The sequence below is a fragment of the Neovison vison genome, chromosome 14 (genome assembly GCF_020171115.1).
Source record: "Neovison vison isolate M4711 chromosome 14, ASM_NN_V1, whole genome shotgun sequence".
Classification (NCBI taxonomy): Eukaryota; Metazoa; Chordata; class Mammalia; order Carnivora; family Mustelidae; genus Neogale; species Neogale vison.
This window is the reverse complement of record NC_058104.1, coordinates 20,471,506-20,487,830: the sequence shown is the minus strand read 5'-3', so window position 1 is coordinate 20,487,830 and position 16,325 is coordinate 20,471,506. Positions and strand designations below refer to the sequence as shown.

General features: G+C 41.2%; 1 protein-coding gene across 7 annotated transcripts in view; it reads right to left on the bottom strand.

The window, feature by feature from the left end:
- RBFOX1 (RNA binding fox-1 homolog 1) overlaps positions 1-16,325 on the bottom strand; it is a 1,452,832-nt gene that overhangs the window by 1,240,826 nt on the left and 195,681 nt on the right. The gene's annotated exons all lie outside the window — the stretch shown is intronic.

Here is a 16,325-nt window from a genome sequence, read left to right as displayed (position 1 = left end):
GTATTTTAACAATCTCTCATTTAATGTAATTACTATTATATTAATGCTTAATTCTGCCTTTTTTTTCCTGTGTTACCTCTTTGTTTTTTCCGTTTTCTTGTCTCTTCCTTCCTCTGAGTTACTTGTATATTTTTATTAATGCCTTTTAATTTGTCTACTGTATTTTTTTTTCTTTAAAGATGTTGTTTATTTATTTGACAGACAGAGATCACAAGTAGGCAGAGAAGCAGGCAGAGAGAGAGGAGGAAGCAAGCTCCCTACCAAGCAGAGATCCCAATGCGGGATTCAATCCTAGGACCCTGAGCCAAAGGCAGAGCCTTTAACTACTGAGCCACCCAGGCGCCCCTGTCTACAGTATTTTGGAGCAAATTTCTTCTTATAGTTTATTCTAAGTAGTTGCTCTGGATATACATTGCACACACACAACTTAAATAGTCTACCTCCTGTAATCATTTTAGCAGATTGTGTGAAACACAGAAATCTTACCTCCTTTTACCTTCTCTCATTTATAGGATAATTATTATAATATTTCTACTACATGCATTTGGAACCACATCGGACTATGTTACAATTCTGACTTTAACGATAAACGATAATTTTGGAAACACTAGATTTTTGTAGCAATTTACCCCTGTTTTTGTCTTCTTTCCTCCTGATATTCTAAGTCTTTTTATTACTACCTTTTTCTTTAGAGAACTTTCTTAGGACATTATTTTAAGGTAGGTGTGGTAGCAACTAATGCCTTGATTGCTCCTCCATTTCTGAAGGATATTTGCACTAGAAATAGAAGTCCAAGCTAACAAGTATTTTCTTTTAGCACTTGAAATGTGTCACACCATTTTCTCTGTGCTTCCAAGGCTTCTGAAGAGAAATCGGTTGCCTTCAAACTGCTTCTCTCCTCTAGATAGTTTCCTTTTTCTCTGAACTTTCAAGATTCTTCTTCTTTTTTCTTTTCTTTCAACAAATCAACAAATTTTTTTTCTTTCAGTTTTTAGAAGTTTGACTCTGACAGGTCTCGGTGTAGATTTCTTTGGATTTATCCTGTTTGGAAATTGCTCAGCTATTTGAATCTATATGTTTATGTGTAGGGATTTTATTTGTATTCAGCAGAAGGAATCAGGAAAAGTGTGCCTACTTCATCTTCCCAGAAGCAGAAGTCCACTTATTGCTATTTTTAATTATTTATTTTTTCCTTGTTCATTGTGTACTACTTTAATGAACTGTAAGATCCAACAGGACAAGTACCTAGCTCTTTAATTTCCTACGGTATCCCCAAGGTTTAGCCCAATCTCTGTATTATAATAGCTGTGCAATGAGTATTTTGAAAGACTGAATTAACAAATTGAATTCTGGTAGGTGTCACTATCGCAAACCCCTTGAGAATTAAGTTTATACAGCAGAGTCGGGAATGTCTCCTCTCTGACAATTCTAACTCAGTCTGTCTATGGTGGGTTGTGTAAATCTGCCTCTTTTAGCACACTCTGCAGGTGATGCACAGGTATGTTGGACCTGCCTATATGAATAATCTCAAGCTGTGCTCACCAAGAAGATCAGGGTCTGAGCACTGTCCTGGGAAGTGACAACAAGGGTGATGGGAACGGGGGTCTTCATAGGTGTTCTGCTCTACTGGACCTGCTCCAAAATTGCTAGCAGTAAAATGAGTTTCCCTATAAACAAACGTAAATCTAAGGACACAGATTTAAAATGGAAACATTTGAACAAATATGAGGAGAAATTGTCACAGAAGGCGTAACATTCTGCTACAGTGGAAATAGCTGGAAAAGCATGCTCTGCCCTCAACTCATGCATTTTAAAACACTGTGCTGAGGGTTTGTGTTTACCCAGTGCAAGGCCGTTAATACATTCAGCCCAAGAGTGAAGCAATTTTAATATTAATAGGCTCTTTATGAGAATTTAATAACAAAGTCATAGCTTCCTTGTGTTTCAAGACACAGGGGTTAATTACTTCAAACGGGTTGGCGGGGAAAAGGTCAAATTTTAATGCTGACCTTAACAGTTTGGGATAAATATAAAAAAAGGTAATGGCCCATTTAAAGCTATCACGCTCAGCGTTCTTTGTGAGCTGAGAAACTGTCACGGGTCCAACCTGTTGATTCCAGTGACTGAAGAAAAGAGAACCCACACATCTTATCATTACACCTGGTAAATCTGAGTCACTTTTAAATGAGTTCAGTCTACTCTGTCATGGGAGCAGGAGAAAACTTGCTGGGTTTTTTTTGTTTTGTTTTTGTTTTGTTGTTGTTGTTTTTAAAGATTTTATTTATTTATTTGACAGACAGAGATCACAAATAGGCAGAGAGGCAGGCAGAGAGAGAGAGAGAGAGGGGGAAGCAGGCTCTCCACTGAGCAGAGAGCCCAATGCGGGGCTTGATCCCAGGACCCCAGGATCATGACCTGAGCTGAAGTCAGAGGCTTTAACCCACTGAGCCACCCAGGCGCCCCGTTGTTGTTTTTAAGAATGGATCTATTCTAGTATCTGTAAAACTGAAGCATCATCATGGTCATGGTTTTGCAGTCTCCCACCAGTGGCCTGAGACAAATTCAAAGTGAAAAATGAGGCCTATGATTTGAGACTGTGGCTCCTCTCCTATATAAATGATCACTGCTAGTTTTAACAACAAGATAAAATCCAAGTACGTTGCTACTGGGTGTTTGGATGATCTGTTCCTCTCAGTCTATGGAGAAACAGATGTGAGGCCCTGAAAGTTCCTCAAGTCTCCTAAGGGAAAGCGGAGCAGGGACACAGAGATGGACCGTGGGGCTTGGGGGCTTCTCAGGAGATATATACCTGTGGTAAGCACAATAAATCAGCAAGAAATAGGAGTTCGATTTGCTGGCTTGGGACACATGACTCCCACTCTGCATTGTCAGAGTATACATTGTGAACTTAAATAAATGTAGTTGGTAGGTTGTTTCTATTTTTTGTTTTGGTTTGCTGCCCATACACTACAAATATACTTCATCATTTATCATTGCCCCAGATTTTCTCCCTTTGTTCAGTTTCCTGAGCAGAATTGGAATCAGGGTTTGCCATGCAGTTAATCTCACATGAGTGTACACATTCTCCAAGATGGTGTGAGACTCTTCTGACAACACTGTGTTTAACGGACATGGCCGCTCTTTTCACTAGACTCTATCCCACCGAAGATGTTCATGATGGTGGCACAGAAGAGGGTCTCTTTACACTAATCTTCTGTACCTTCATTCATCAGGTATTTATTGAATACCTATCAAAGGCCAGGGAAGGTTGACAGATGAATCAAACAAGTTCCCTGCCTGCACAGAATTCATACTCTAATGGTGGGGGGTGCAGAGCTGACAGCAAAGTAATTATACCATCGTGTGCTGATAGCTATGAGGGAATGTCGTGAGATCACATGAAAGAAGCAACAGCCCCAATCTTAGCAAGTTTGGGGAAATTCTGCAAAGATATGTCTTCTGAGATAAAACTCAGTATCAGCCAGAAGAGGCAAGGTACACTGTTGTAACAAATGACCTCAGAATCACAGAAACTTACAGCAACAAAGGCTTAATTCTGACTCAGGCTATGTGTCCTCTGTGGTTTATCTGTGGCTTTGCTCTACGTCTTCTCTCCGGAACTCAAACCAACAGAGAACTGATTCTCTGATCCCTTGACAGAAGGAAAAGAGAACACAGCGAATCACATGCTGGGTTTGCCTAGAGAGACATGGGTCACTTCCCCACATTTTGTTGACTGAGGCAAGCCGCATGGCTATTCCTAACTTGTAAAAGTTGAAGATGCAAAATCCTCCCTCGGTGAGATATACAAGGAGAGAACCCAGAGTGTTTTGTAAGGAATAATCGATCTAGCAGGGACTCACAACATGAGTTCTAAATCTGTGTGCAGTGAAAGATGGTAAACGTGTTCCAAGCATATACAACAGCACAAGAAAGAGACGGAGGAGAGGGATCAAGAAGAATGGGAGAGAAAGAAGAGAGAAGAAAAGGGATCTGAAGAATGCCAGGCAGTTAGCTTGATGAAGCTCAGGCAAGTAGTCCAAGGAAAGGAGTGGAAGGACCATAAAAAGAAAAGATCCTTCTCTCACTCGATGTGCACCAAAGCAAACTTGACGGTTGATATACATACCCTACACAAAATAGTCTTGGGAAGCACTGACGTATAGAAACCTCCAGGTCTGTAAATGAACCATTAATTTTAAACCCTTCCCTTTTGAGTAATAAATATTTTGAACTATGCAAAATGTGAAGACAAATGGAGACATACAGATAATAGGAAACCCAGACAAACATGAACGTGGAAATGACACAAGGTTCGTATTGGGTTTCCTGGTGTGTGACACCTAGACCAAGGCCCCCAACTACTTACTTCATGTATGTTTGTTGAATGACTCACAGGAAAAAACTGAATGAGGGGCATCTTTGACCATTAATCCATAATTCACTTGCAATATATGAGACTGAATGATATAAAGTGAAGGCTAAGACAAGGTGAGATGTTGTGTATGGATTCTCATCCCTAGATTCATGTTCAATCAGAGCTGGTCTCCCCCACACAAAGCTCAGAACTCGTTTATTCAACTACCTAAAAAATACTTATTGAATATTTACTACACATTAAGGAAGCTGCTGGATGGTAGGGACTCAGTGTAAATCAAGGAAAATAAGGTCCTTGAGAGAGACAAATTGCAGTCAAATGCTCTACCCTCGAGCTATACCCCCTGAGAGAGACAAATTGAACAAGTAAACTAACCAAATAACTGAAAGTATCAGTGCCATAACAAGAAAAAAAAAATGTTCTACTACAGAAGAGAGGGCCTTGTACTTAGAGGTCAGAAAGGCCGCCCCACTAATGTGCGTCTATCTAGTAATCAAAATCACTGAAGAGGTGGAAAAGGAAGAGCATCTCAGCAGTAGTGACAGCACGTGAAAAGGTCCTGAGGTGGAATAAAACATGGCATGTGTGAGAACCTTCGAGAAGGCCTGTGTAGCTGAAGAAGTCAAGGAGCAAGGAGGTAACCAGTGGGAGACATGGTTACACAGGTCTGAACGCCATCTAATCACTCAGGGTCTTGTGGAACGTTGGGAGGGTTTGAATTTCATCTTAAGACTATTTGACAGGTTTACAACCAGTATAGTCCAGTGACCATTTACAGACAACTACCACTTCAATGACACTAGAACTGACTGCCTAAATAGTGCATCTTGGTTGGGAGAAAATCAAGCTAATGTCATGCAGAAGATATAGTGTAGTATGGAAAATATTGCCTACTTCCTTGGACCTCAAGTTTTTCTCCCTTCATAACAGAAAGCTGCAAATTGGACAAAGAGTAATCTGCATGGAGCATCCAAGAAAACACTGAAAAGCAAAACAAATTCCATTTTAAAAGAAGGGGATCAGAAAGCAATGTGTGGGCACTTGCAGAAGTAGGGTAACTGTAAGTTTCAAGAGTATATGAGAGTATAATTACTGAGCTCCCAATGCAAATTTGCCACCAGTCAGAAAAAAAAAGGTCAAAAATAGCGAGGACAATTGTCCTGTTTTAAATCCTATTTTTTAAAACCTTATCCTCACTTGCAAGTAAGGTGCTGGCTCACTTCTCGGCTCAAGTAGATTTAATTCCTATTAATCCCATAATAGTAGATGTTGCTGCTGGTGATCATTGTTGCCAATCCTTACAGCTCCAACTTTCTCCTCCGGAATGGCATTTTGGGATGAAAGTATCTAGCTGGCAGATGGAGTGGTGCTTTCAAAGTGAAGATATCAAGATATTTACCAAACCATAGCAGGGAGCTTTGTGGGAGATAATGACAAATTTACAAACAAAAAGAAAATTCCCCAAATTATAAAAACAAATGGAGTGATGAGCTTTCCAACTAGGAAACAAGTAGATACTAGTACAAGCTCCAAGCTCCACTGAAGCAGATAGGCGGGAGGGGGGTGGGGGTGGGGAGTGGGACACGACTAGTTCTTGTTGAATTAGGCACAAGATATGCCACATCTGTCAGAGTGAAAGACAGATTGGGAGAAAAAAAAAAATTGAGGGGAATGGTTTCGTAACTGGAGGCTGTATTGCTCAATGCAAATCAGGCAATTCCAGAAATGTATCTCCAAATAAGTTTGTTACTTTTCTCCAACCAACTGAATGCCTTCATCAAAGCCTCTCTCTCAGTACCTTCACCTAAAAACACAAACATCCTTCTACCTACCATTCCACGCTAGCATAATAGTTTCAGCATGTACACTCCACGATGGGATCGTTCCAGGAATAAATGGGGTGACCAGGAACTTTATAAAAATGGATTTCAAATAAAATCACTGAAGAAGTAGAAAGGCTGACTGTAATGCCGAGCAAAACCTAAGCACCATCTTTGTGTGGTGACCCTTGTCACACAGGGACACTGACGACCCCTCGTCTCTTGAACAACCAAACATTCTACATTCCAATCTTTGGCACATGCCAGTCCGCCCTCCTGCAATTCTCTCCTTGCTTCTCTCGGTCACCTTCTCTTGTCCTTGAGGCTACAAGTCAGCTCTTCTTCCCTCAAAGCTGCCCTCCTAGTTTACCTGACATCTAAACAGCCTCGCTCCCTGACTCGGGGCCTCTTTGCAAACTTCATCGCATTTATTTTCTTAATGGTGCTAACCTCAATCTGTGATGTTCATGAGGACAAGAAGCTGGCCTGCCTTGTGTCCGACCATAACCCTGATGCTACAGCAATGAGTGCATCCTTGGATGAAGGAACATTCAAGATAAAAGAGAGGCTAAGATGAGCAGGACATGATTCCTGTTAGTAGGGACAGAATTAGGCCTCCTATTCTCTCCACCCAAACCAGAACTAATAAAGAAATCACAGCCCTTGGACCTTCGTTGTGATTCTTCCAAAACCTAAGGTAGGTGAAAATAAACATGATGACACAATTGTTGGACATGACTCTGTAATCCAGTTGATGGTAAAATAACCACAAATATCTTCAACCAGGGCTCATGGGATGTTACCGCAGCAAACACACTTTCCCCATCAATATGGATGTGATAAAAAGCATTCATGCTCTCCCCAAATTCCCTTGTATCTTAAAAAAGAAGCCCAATGTTTCAGCAGGACATATGGTTACCCATAATAAAAGCTACTTTTACCGTCTTCCTTACAATAGGTATAGCTGTGTGGCTAAGTTCTGGCGAATTAAATCTAAGTGACATTGGTGTGGGTAATTTCCAGAAAGTCCTCACTGAAAAGAGGAAGTATGTTATTTCTCAAATTCTCTTTGGTCCCTGTTGAAAAGAGGATATGATGGTGGAAAATCAAGTCATTATCTTGCATTAGAGGTGGAGGCCAAGTGTTGAAGACAGTGCAATATCTTGATAGAAGACGACCCAGGAGTCTCTATATCCATCTGCCCTGTCCTTCTTTAGATTTCATTTCATGCAAGAGAAAAGTAGAATTCTGTTTAAAACCACTATTTTCTGTCACTTGCAACCTAACCTAACCCTAGCTGATCTAACAGGCCAAGAAAAAAAATAATAATGTCATCTTTTATATAGATGAAACCAGCGGAGCTTGGTGGAATTGCCAAGAATCAGAGGCCACATTCCCAGGATGAGGATGACCCAGAGAAGGTCTCATCTGTCCATCTCTGTTTGTCTGCTCCATGGTCAGAAAGACTCTCACCCTGCACACATGAGCCACTGAGACTATCACACTCATCATCCGACATCTGGGAGAGGCTACAACCCTCAATTGTTTGAAAACAGCTTTTGCTTTGACCTCCTATTTTGGCAGTAGGTAGTCAGAGCAAAAACAACACAGCACAAGACAGAAAAACTGAAAGATGGGAATAGCATCAGGACCTAGAGACATCCGTTTTGGTAAAACACAAGCCGTGGGAATATGCCAACGCTTGCCTGCCTTTTGGAAGGAAAGTGATGGCTGCCAATTTTTTTCTCATCTACCAGGAATGTGAAAACCACACTCCTCCCAGTTGTCTGTTTATAAGCCTATGCAGAAACGGACTTGAATCTCTGTGTATTTTTTTTTAAGTTCTATTGTATATTCCAGATAATTTCTACGTCTGGTACAGGGGTTTGACAGAAGTTGGTGATAGCACACTAGGAAAAATATATTTTTCATAATTCTAATATATCCCCGGGTATATCTATAGATATATAAATATAGATATATCGATATATCTATAGATATATCGATATATCTTGTCCTTGTCCCAAGGGATAATTAACATCACTCCTCTGTTAGGCAATGCCATCTTCATTTTCTTGAAAAATGCATGCTTTCTCAGTACAGATATCTGATCATTTCTCTATGGCTTTTTATTAAAATCTGTGAGCAGATTTTTTCCCTGCCATCCCGGTTCCACTCTGTATCACTGCACTCCACCCCTTCCATTCTGTTCCACTCCATTCTGTCACAGTTCATGACATTCTACTCCACTCCACTCCATGACTTAGGACATGCTCAGTTTGGACTGGAGCTGTGTGACTTGACAAGTCCTTCAACGTCTATGAAGGTATTTATCTACCAGCCACTCATGGGATCACCGTGGGGACCCTACGTCCACTATTTCGATCAGTATGTTGCAGGCATCATCTCCTTAATCCCCACAAAGCCCCGAGAGGTGCATGCTTTAGCATCCTCATTAATGGGGAAACTGATACACGCACAGTGATTAAGGGTTATGCACCTAAGTCACAAGACTGATAGGTCACAGATACGTGATATGACCCCCAAAGTTAGGACTGGAGAAATTCCTCCTGTATAAAAGCAGAAAGTGTGCTCATGCTGTCTGCAAGACCTCCCAGAGGTCTTGTAGAGGTCTTTTCAGAGAGGGTCCATCAAACCTAGACAGATCTACAGGGAGGGAACAGAAACCAAGGTCCCTGTATGTCCAAGAACTTGAAATATCTAAAAATCTAGTTACAAAACATTGGGGTCAACCACATGTCATTTAGAATCAGATGGAGGAGTTTGGTCATGAAACTTCTCTGTACTTGGCGGAGAGAGGCAGGTGGAAAGTAATCTGGGGCATCCATAAACCAAAATCGGCCCTGTCCAGCAATGACAAAGAAAAGTATGTTTAATCCTGTGGCAATCTATCAAGTGTCATAGTGTACAGGCTGCATATAAAGTGCAGCATTATTTTCAATGGGAGAACTTTCTCTTAGCTCAACAGATTTTGCAGAGGCAATGGGTATCTAGCATCAAAAGCCCGCAGATTTATGGTGGTAGCTGTTAAACAGAATCGAAAATCTTAAATTCCATTTCTCACAAAGATAAAGGAATATTTAAACAGGGCCATGCACAGAGATTTGGAAGGGGGGGAAATTGACTTATTTTCATCAGATATTTTTAAATCACCAATTTCACTTGTACTTTTGTCTCTAACTGTGCACGCCCAGGAGTTCTGAAAGGGAACACATGGAGGTGAATCCAGAAGGCAAACTGACTTGCAGAAGAGAGAAAGAAGAAAGATATTTTTCTTATTTCTTGCACAAGCTTACTTAAGAAAGTGGAAATGGGGGTGTCTGGGTGGCTCAGTGGGTTAAAGCCTCTGCCTTCGGCTCAGGTCATGATCCCAGGGGTCCTGGGATAGAGCCCCACATCAGGTGCTCTGCTCAGCAAGCAGCCTGCTTCCTCCTCTCTGTCTCTCTGCCTGCCTCGCTGCCTGCTTGGGATATCTGTCTGTCAAATAAATAAATAAATAAATAAAATCTTTAAAGAAAAAAAAAAAAAAGTGGAAATGGAGACACGTGGATGTGTCTATATTCATTTATCAAGAAAGTGCTATGCTTCCCTCGTTTGAGATGTGATTGGTGTTGAACTTTTCACTGGACTCTGCATGAAGGATAGGAGAGTGGGAAGGATACTGAAAATACCTCAGACAAAGTGTTTTGCAAATGAAACAAGCAAAAGCAAAGGAATAATGATAGATTTAATTGGATAGCAGGTGACCTGGATAACAAACTGAATAAATAAACAATGGGTTATCTTCTAAGCTAGGCTTGTATCCAATTTCAGTCAGAGTAATTAATGAAAAATTCATAAATGCACACACTTGGAATGTGCAGCTCTAGATTTCCTGTCTGACATAGTAAAATTAAATACCGGATGCCCTGTCAGAAGCAAATAACAATTCTGATTTAGAAAGTGAGTATAAGAAAAGTCTGTGTCTCATTATTCCTTATTGTTCATCCAATATTTTAAGAGGACTTGGAGTCTTATTGATTCACTCATTTCTTCTTTTTTTAAAAACATTTTAAAAACTCACCGAGCTTAGTTAAAAAGTGAAATGTGCACCACAGAGTTGGGAAGGATAAGAGTGAAAAACAGAGGGTTTGGATCATGGAAGGCATTCAGTGCCATACTAAGTGGCTTAGGGTTGATCTGATAAGCAACAGGGAGCCACTGAAAATTTTTGAGCAGAGGTATGACATGAGTAGAGATGTGACTGAGGAAGATTTATTTGGGAACAGGATACAAAATTATTCAGTGGATACATGCACGTGCATACACACACACAGACACACACACACAATAAAAAACACTCACATTCTTACAAGAAATTCTTGCTTGAGACAGATAATAAAATCTGAGTAAATGATATAGTCCTAAATGGGGTCAAGGTGAACGACAGTATATCCCTGCTACCACTGAAACTTCAAGTATAATCACTTCTGGGGCTATTTTGGTTGATTATGCAAAACAAACAAGAGCATAGTTGCTTCAGCAATTTTCTCTCTAAATTTCTTTAATGGCCAGCTGGCTGTGGAGGACTGAGTGAACCTAGACAAAAATGTACAATTCTGAGGAGTTTTAAAAATAAATAAAATGTTACAAAAGATGCAGTGAGGATAAGGGCAGTGAGAATCTTATTCAGAAACTCAACATCAAATGTTGCTAACATTGTCTTCTAATTTGGATGGTGAAAAGAGAGATTTGGCTAACATCTCTGCTGAGAGTGAACTTACAGCTCCTTTGACTATGGCAAGCATCTTAATAAAGTCAGAAAAATAAAGTACATCAAAAAATAAAATGTGGGGGCATCTGAGTGGCTCAGTCAGTTGAGCATCTGACTCTGGGTTTCAGCTCAGGTCAAGATCTTATGGGTCATGGAATCTGCCCACATTGGGTTCCATGCTCAGCAGGGAGTCTGCTTGAAAGATTCTCTCCCTTTGCCCTTCCCCCCACTCACTTCTTCTCTCTCAAATAAATAAACCTTTAAAAAAAAAAATCTGCACTTCATTCTAAATACCCCAAACCCCATGCCTCTTTGTCCTACAACTACTACACATACCAATGGTACTCTTGCTGGCCGTAAAGGTGCTGGGTTATGTATTGGGGTGGACACACTCTCATCACTTCTGTCCCCAACTTTTGCTACAGCCTGCTAAGGATCTCATACGACTTCTTCTATCCATCCTACGCACTGCTGTTAGCAATCCCTTCCTAAGCAAGGTTTTCTCAACTGAAGGTGGTTTTCTCCTCCAGGTGACATTTGGGGACATTTTTTGGCTGTCATAATACGGAGGGAGCATGCTCCTAGCATCTGGTGAGGAGAGGCCAAGGATACTGCTAAGCCTCCTGAAATGCAGAGGACAGTGTCTTATAACAAAGAATTGTCTGGATGAAAATATTAATAGTGCAAAGGCCAAGACCCCCTGTCCTAAACACATAAATGCTACATCGGTTTACACAGTTTGCAAAATTCACAACAGCAACTGGTGTAAAATCCAAAGCCTGAATCTGGCTCTTATTGTCCACATAATCTGGTTTCACCATCTTCTCTGATTCACTCCTGTGTCCCACTGCCCCCACATGAACTCTCTGCTCTTGAACGCCTAGGGATTTCAGCCCACCTGCAATGAGAGATACCTGCCTCCTCCTGCCTCAGACCTTTGACTTGGCCTCTGCCCCTTATTGGACAACCGTTTCTACCTGGCTGCCCTTTTTATTCATCCTTCCAGGATGACTTTCTGTGGACCTTGGAAGCCATCATGATCACTAACGTCACAGGACACTGAGAGGCACATTCTTCTCCTACTGGCAACCCATCTATACCCATGCATCCGATAAACTGACCTCCTCAGTCTTACAGTCAAAACCATCATTTATTTACAACACCAAACACCAGCCTCACCACAGCAACAGCTCCCACCAACTTGCATTTCTTCCATTCTTCTTGTCCTGCCATTTGTCTTTGTCTCTTGGCTGCAGAAACCATACGCCCTTCTCCTACATTGTGCCCATCCCATCATGACCTTGGAGAAAGTGGCCCTGAGTTAACCTGTAGATGTTGCCACATCTCAAGTGCCAGACTTTTTCTGTGTCTGAGAATGAGGAGTCTGAGCCTGTCTGAGTGTCACTATGTGCATTTGACAGGGAGGAGCAAGAGGGAAAGCGGCGAATAAACCAAAGGGTACTGATACAGCAGTACTTCCAAGCCCTACCCATCTCCCTGACTGGTAAACAGATTTATCATTCAACTTATCTCCCTCCCTGGCCTGCTCATGTATCAGGTGCCTGGGTACAGCTGATGCTGAACACTGAGAATGAGAGGAAGAGGAGGAATAGTCGGGCTTACTTCAACAGGACAAACCACACATGGAGTAATAGGCTGTGGGGAGAAAGTAGAGGGTTAATGGGCTGAGGGCTCAGGGGTGGTAGGACAGACTGGACACAGCTAATGCAAGGTGGGGACACAGTACAAATCCAAAAACACAGGGAAGAAAACAGGACGTGAAGAATATTGCCAAAGATTATAAATTAAATTTGCTTGACTATATATTTTTCCCCAGGAGAAAACAGTAAGCTGTTTGAAGTTATTTTGTCAACGACTATGATGTTTTCTGTTGTTCTCCTTGCTTGACTGGCATTTGGCAAAGAGCTTAGATTATATGGGCCAAAGGTTTATAAAGGGTGCACAGATATTAAAGAACTCCTTTTCTATGGAAAAAGATACTGAAGGTAAGAGTGGTCACTCAATTGTCCCAAATTATTTGACATTAGAATCAAGTTTCAGGGGCGCCTGGGTGGCTCAGTGGGTTAAAGCCTCTGCCTTCAGCTCGGGTCATGATTCCAGGGTCCTGGGTTCAAGCCCCACATGGAGCTCTCTGATCAGCAGGGAGCCTGCTTCCTCCTCTCTCTCTGCCTGCTTCTCTGCCTACTTGTGATCTCTGTCTGTCAAATAAATAAATAAAATCTTAAAAAAAAAAAAAAAAGAATCAAGTTTCAAACTCAGCCGGGATTACAACCAAGTCCACTTTCAACCCCTTCACTACTCTGCCTGTCAAAATAGAGGGTTTAACTTCACATCAGTTTTTAATTGTTCAAAAAGCTCTTACTTCCAACAATGACATTGTATAGTCCCTTTTACTGTCTACCTCTGTGATTTTGATAAAGACAACCAGTTATGTAGGTGACACATAGATAAAAGTTCTCTGTAAATACATCTGTTCGGTTCCTATGCATCCCGGTTCCTATGCATCCATTCTCACTGAGTCATAAGCTGGATAGGTAGGGGACATATAATAGCTTTGCTTACAGAGTAGATAGTCAATAAATGCTACTAATGATGATGCATATAAATGTACAGGACCACGAGCCTCCATCTGGCAAGGTAACCTAAAATTCTCATTGAATTCCTTTTATCCTAAATTTCTCTTTCCATTATGTTACATAGGCTATATCAGAGAGAGCTAGAGTCCCCTGGTGTATGTTTGTCACGGAACCTTTGTTCCCTTGTTCTTTATGAGAATTTTGTCCTACTCAGAGTTGAAGAGAAAAATAACCCATTTATATTCTCTGCACTACTCTTTGGGTTTTATTCCAATTGCTATTGTGACAGGGGCTGCTACGAAGAGGAATACCAATGGAAGCAAGGAGTTAAGTTCACTGCTGCTTCAAATGCAGTGAGCTGGTCAGATGACTCCGAAGAAAAAGAATGGCAGCACAGTCTTGAATTCTAAATTTAGACAGATGGACAGACAGATACAGAGATGGAGAGATGGAGAAGTATATATATATATAAACAGGTATACCTTTAGGTATGGACAGATTGATCTATCTGCCTACCTCTCCATCTATCCACCCACAGGTCATCTGGCCAGCTTTGGCTGGGAGACAAAATAGCATGTGGTTAAGTAAAAACTTAGGGCTCAGAGACCTGGTTCTGGTACAACCTCTGTATATGTGACTTTGGAAAATTAATCCCAGCTTTCCCATATGAGCCACAGGCACGGTAATAGTGGCACCTTTATCAGAGGCTGGCCGTGACTTCCCCAGCCCATGACTTCCCTTGCGTTAGTGCCTGGAGACTGTTTACTCCAATTCACCTTCCAAAGTAGGTGGTATACCAGCAGTAGATGTGATTACTTTGGGGGGTGCTAATATAATGATGATTGTAAGGGATGGTAGAATATAGGTCAGATTGCTTTTAGGAGACTTTTTATTGAAACTCCTAATGTCGACCTCCAGGAGGATAGGATTTGGAGTTAGATAAGACTTGAGTTCAAATCCCAACTTTACCACTGATTAGAGGGATATGTGTGTATAATAGAGAGGGAAAGCAGGGTGAGACAGAGGGAGAGAGAGAGAAGGAATGGCCATGTCCCTTCAACAGAAATTCAATACTCTTATCTGTAAGAGGGGATAACAATAGCACCTACATCATAGGGTTATTGTAAGAAAATACATTACACAATATATGTACATAAGTCTAGCATATTATTTGTCACATGGTAAGCACATAAAAATAATTGTTGTTCTTGAATAATGCACTCTATTATTAACTGTCTAGATGGGCTGGGCCTACACTCCCCATTCACGTTCATCTGAAAGTCATTGTTATCGGGGACTATTTGCTAATTCCCTATGCAGAATTTAAATCTTCCAGACTTCCAGACAACCTCATCTGCTGCTCCATGCTAATTATGTACTTATCTTATCTGAATATCTATTGCAAATTTACAAAGCCACTGTTGTCCTTCTGGCTCCTGGCTATACACAGTCACAAACAGTTTACAAACAACAATAGCAACAATAACAAAACTTGGGCAGGGAGAAGAAAACAAAGCGAGAGCATTCTATAACATCCTGCTCTACAGATCAACTGGGGCTCTTTGATTTTTCTTCAGGTTGACTTCCGCAAAACTTACAGAACTGAATTATCAGATCCCTACACTCACTATGCCATAACATCATTGCAAAATTACACTTCAATAAAAATCTGGAAGATGGTTTCTCTGTCATTGCATCAAGTGTTCCAAACCTACCAGTAATAAATATCTGGCTTTTAGTTCTCAGTGGCTATAATGAAAAGAAAGCAAGGGCTTTAGAGACAGAAACATGAGTTCAATTCCTGACCATAGTATACAGTGGCTGTGTGACTTTGGGCAAGGAAATTAACCTTTCTGAGCTTTCTATAACAAGAGGATGATAGCAGTATCTTCCTTGGCTTGATGATACATTGTAGCCAAGGCTTCCACCTGGTTTAATACCATGTGTACCATTCAGATCTTTATCCATGTGACTCTCCTTCCTGGGTATTAGAGTTATTGCTTTTGGGGTTATTTTGAAGAATAAATGAGTTAGTTCATGCCATCACTTAGAACACCACTTGGCACACAGTAAATGCCAAATGCATTTGTATTATTAGTAGTATTACCACAAGATTGTTGTGAGGACTCTATGTGATAATCCTGATAAAGGACAGAGCACAATGCCTGGACCATGGGAAGCTCTCATTAAGTGACAGCTAGAGTCACTGTTGTTTATAAACTACCCCAGCTCCATTGTGAATGAAAGCTAGCAGGACGCGATCATCGCACACTGCCACCCCATACCAAATGCCATACGGACATCAAATTGGGTGTGAAAACACAAAACCAGGTATAGTTCAATTATCTGTGCTTATGGAAGGGTTTGGAGGCAAGGACAATCAACCAGGATGGATAATCCAAAACCACATTTACTTGGCCATGAAATGCACCGTCAGTTCACATTCAAATATACTATGTCTGCCATTCTGGGGATTAATTTCCACAAAATAATGAATCCACACAAGACAGGCCTGATTCAAGCTGGGAAGTGCCCTGGTTCTTTGGTCTGTTTCCTGCTCATCTCCTCCCTGCAACATACTGCATGCTGAGAATAGCCAGCAGGCTTCCCCGACTGGTGCAGAGAACCAATCTAAACAGGGCTGACCCCTCTCAAATCTTCCCAGAGCATGAAAGAGGCCTGGGTTTCAAAGGCTTCTTCTGCATGAAAATTAACTAGGGCTCCTGGTTGAGATACCACAGATAAGGAGCTAAGGG